Below are 4,487 nucleotides of genomic sequence, written 5' to 3' on the forward strand. Positions count from 1 at the left end.
CTTTCAGGAAGGGGGCGGTGCTGGGATCCCAGCTCTGCTGTGGCTGTTCCTAGGGAGGACAGCAGGGCGGTGCAGGCTGTGGAGCTTTGACTGGTTGTGCCAATGGAGCTCTTCCACAAGCAGCCAAGTGACACAGTTGGGTGTAGCTCTGGGCCCATTCTGTTGTTTAGTTTGGGGATTTTCCCTTTGTCACAGGCAGCCAGTGGCAGGCTGAGGTGCACTTGGATGGTGTGAGGAACATGTTCACATTCACAGCACGTGAACAAACCCTCCTGAGCCTGTCTGTGCTGTCTCGCTGGGCAGCTCTGCGTGTCTCAGGTGTGGAGCTTCATTCTGTCGCAGCATAACCCCGCTCCTGTCCTGCTGTGGGTTTGGTACTGGCAGGAGCACTCGGCTGTGCATCTCCTGAGAACACTCCTTTGCAAAACTTGATTGCAGGAAACTTCTGGCCTGAATTTCCCTCTGCTGGGCTCTTGTCAAAAGTGATCCCCTACTTACAACTACAGTTGGAAAAAGTAGGAATCCTCCAGCAGCAAAGTGACACGGGTGTTCCAGGTGCTGAGAGGAAATGGCCTGAGGTGAAACAGTTTAAAACTCATCCTCTGTGGACACTTCCTGCTGCCTCCCTGGCACTGCAGCTGGATGTTTCTGCAGCAGAGCCAGTGCTGCTGCTCCCAGTTGCCTGCCTCTTGGCTTGTAGTGCTGTCAGGGCAAAGGTGATGGATCATCACTATAGCCTGCAGTTTCCTGAGGCATTGGCCAGGTTTAATTCTGCAATGAGTTATTTTCCCTGTCCTAGTTTCAATTCATCCGTCATCGATGTTCTTTATTCTTTAATGTGCTGTTCTTAGCTCCTCCTTTATAAGCTGAATTATTGAACTGGGGAGGGAGAAGTGAACTCAGGTGATGTGTGTCCTGCTGGGAAGAGGTTTGCTGTGAGAAGCTGACAGGAAGGCAGGAGATGCAGCAATGGGGCTGTTACCTCTGGTGACAGGTTGGATGGGGCTTGGAGCAACCTGCTCCAGTGGAAGGTGTCTCTGCCCCTCTCAGGGGGGTGGAAATGAGTGAGGTCTAAGGTCTCTCCCCGTACAACCCAGTCTGGGATTCTGTGATCCTATGAGCCCTGTCACGAGGAGTTAACTGCTGCTGTCCCACCGCTGAGAAGGTGCCTGCCAGCCCTGGGAGAAAGGTGTTTGGGGGTGCATGCTGTCATTTTCCATGTAGACCAGTGCTCCTCTCAGGAAGCCTCCAGCCCCGGCAGTGCTGAGGTCAATGACTGCTCTGTGTATGATAGCAGCTAAGGAAAGCTTTGCACATGTTCTTCAAGGGGGAAAGGTGGCTGAGGGCTGCTTGTGCTGCTTCCACCTGCACGCATCCTCTCATGGTAACTTCTGCAGGTGGGAGGAGGTCAGGGCAGGGCCCAGCCTCCTCTGAAAGTCATGATAACATCCAGTGACACAGCTCCCACTTGCCTTCAATAGGGAACAGAAGGCTGAGGTCTCAACCAGGAGCAGCACATCTCCACCTGCCTCCAGAGGCTTCTTTTCCTTTGCTGAATGCATTTGCTCCCATTGTGCCACATCTGAGGAGCATGCTGGGGAGTACAGGGACCTGCTGTGGGGCCTGTGCAGCAGGAGATGCTCAGCTTCCCTTGGGATTGCAGTGCTGCATAGGCGGAAAGTGAGATGAAGTCTCCCTTTCTCCACCAGCCAGCACACTGCAAGGGCACAGCCCCTTTCGGCAGCGTATTGGAAAAGTTCTCTCTAATTCAGTGGTTCTGCCCCATCGCTGCTCTCTGCTCCTTCCTCCTTCCCATGGAGCTGTGCTGCTGTCAGAGACCAGTGCTGCTCACATCCATGCTAGCCAGCACCAGGAGAGCTGGGGGGGAACCCACAGCATCTGACACATCAAGAATGCCGGAGCCAAAAGGGCCACAGCAAAGTGGGTGCCTTGGACTGGGGAGCAAGAACTGGGATGGATGCTCAGTGACTGTTCTTTGGAGTACAGGCCCTGGATTGAATGGAAAGGGCAGGATTGTAGGGAAGCACAGGGTATGTTGTCCACCATCTGCATACACTGTCCCTGTCTTACCAGGCACAGAAACTTGCATCTCAGCAGATCATCTCTAAAACCAGGCATAATCCAGTCTTGCTGTTCTGAGGAGGATTATAAAGGGATATATAGGACCAGATGCACATGGAAAAACACCTTGAAAGGGTTGGAATTGATCCTTGCTCAACCCTAAAGAGAAACAGGACTTCAAGTCCAAGCTGGTAGTTCAGAAATCCACAGCATCTCCCCAGCATGACATTATACTGATATTAAAACCCAGTTTCAGGCTGAGTCCCAGAGCAGTCTCTGCTCAGGTGCCCCGTGCCCAGCTCCCTGCACTGCTGCTTTACTGGGATGGGGAGCAGAGAGGCAGCACAGGAGGAAGAGGAGGCTGCAGCGGGCGGGGGCTATGGCAGCACTCGGTGTCCTGGAAGCTTGATCCCCCCCACAGGACAGCACAGAGGCTGGGCTGCCCTTGGCAGGGCAGGGGGGGTGGCAAAGGCCAGAGCTGGCACATCCAAGGGAGCAGATGTGTGCTGGAGAGATGCCACAGCCACAAAACCCCCAGGATCCGGCTGTTGGTGCCTGCTCAGCATCACCAGGAGAGCATCACCGGGGCGGAGGGGGGCAGCAGAGAAGGAGCTTCCCTGCTACCACTTCATAAAAGTGCAATCCCCAGCACAAGCAGAGGCTGGGGGAGACCGGACAGAGCAGCTGTGTGAAGGACTTGGGGTTCTTGGTGAATGAGAAGCTCCTCATGACCTGGCTTCAGGTGCGCTTGAGCCCAGAACCCCCCCGTGTGCCGGGCTGCACCCCCAGAGCGTGAGCAGCAGCTCAGGGAGGGGATCCTGCCCCTCTGCTGTGCTCTGGGGAGACCCCCCCTGCAGTCCTGATCCAGCTCTGGGGCAGCAGCACAAGAGGGACCTGGAGCTGTTGGAGAGAGTCCAGAGGAGGCCATGGAGATGCTGCGAGGGCTGGAGCAGCTCTGCTCTGGAGCCAGGCTGAGAGAGCTGGGCTGGGGCAGCCTGGAGAAGAGAAGGCTCCTGAAGGGGAGACCTGAGAGCAGCTCCAGTGCCTAAAGGGGCTCCAGGAAACTTGGAGAGGGGCTTTGGACAAGGGCCTGTAGGGACAGGCCAAGGGGAATGGCTTGAACCTGACAGAGGGGAGACTGAGATGAGCTCTTAGGCAGAAGCTCTTCCCTGTGAGGGTGCTGAGGCACTGGCACAGGGTGCCCAGAGAAGCTGTGGCTGCCCCATCCCTGGCAGTGCTCAAGACCAGGTTGGACACAGGGGCTTGGAGCAAGCTGCTCCAGTGGAAGGGGTCCCTGCCCGTGGTAGGGGGTGGAACTGGATGAGCTTTAAGCTCCCTTCCCACGCAAACCGTTCTATATTTCTATAACAGCAGGCCGCCCGGTGCTTATCGCCCTGGTGCAGCACAGGGCTGTGGGAGCACAATTTCCCCACCAGCCGCCACCCCTCGGCTCCCTGGGCTCTGCCCCAGCCTCTCCTCAGCCCCGCTCCCCTTCTCCGGGCAGTCACCGTTTGTTTCACCGGTGCCTCCCAAGCAGCGCCCGGAGCTCAGAGCCGCGACCTCTGCGGGCCCCGCGGGGCGCTCCTGCCCCAGCCTGGCCGCCGTGAGACAGGCGCAGAGGCGGCATTCCCGGGGACAGGAAAAGCGCGGGACAGCCCCGCGGCTCCTCCTCATCCTTCCACCGCCCATCTCCCCTCCCGAGCCCCCTGCCCGGCTCCGCTCCCTCCCGGCGCTGGTGACCGCGGGTGGGGCCATGGAGGAATAGAGGGAGGAGAGCCCCGGCCGGTGACGGAGCGGCTGCAGCCCCATAGGAGCAACGCTCCGGTAGCTCCGGGGGATACCGTCCGGCCCGAGGTGGCTTGGCCCCGGGGCGGTGCGGGGGTGCCGCACCAACGACCAGGCCCATGCCTGGTACCAGCGCCCAAGGCAGCCCCGCTCCCGCCCGTCGCGTCCCGTTTAAGCGTAGTCAGGGTCGTCCTCGCAGCTCTCGCGAGAGCAACGGCTCCGCCCCGCCGAGCGCAGAGGCCGGGGCGGGTTGTGGACTACATGCCCCATAGTGCCCCGCGGGGAGCAAGAGCCAATAGCAGCTCGGGCAGGGGGCGGGGTCGTGCTAGCGAACAGCCTATGGTGTGTCTCTCCGCTCCCGCGCTGGGTGGGGCGTGCGTGCGTACCCCGCCCCGGTCCCCCGGAAGTGATGTCAGAGGCCCCATGTGAGCCGATTGCAACACATGCAGCGCGGAGAGGGGGAGCGCGAGCAGCCGGTGTCCGACGTCAGCGCCGTCGCCAGCCGCGCGCCGCCGGGGGGGACCGCGCCTGAGGTGAGCGCACGGGAGCGGCGGGGTTGGGGCGGGTGGCGCCGGGCCCGGCCGGCTCTAACCGCTGTGTGTGCTGCCCGCCCGCCGCAG

This window comes from Neopsephotus bourkii, unplaced genomic scaffold, assembly GCF_033783945.1.
Source record: "Neopsephotus bourkii isolate Nb327-2 ecotype Australia unplaced genomic scaffold, CSIRO-AGI_Nbou_v1 NB_803, whole genome shotgun sequence".
In the NCBI taxonomy this organism is placed as follows: domain Eukaryota; kingdom Metazoa; phylum Chordata; class Aves; order Psittaciformes; family Psittacidae; genus Neopsephotus; species Neopsephotus bourkii.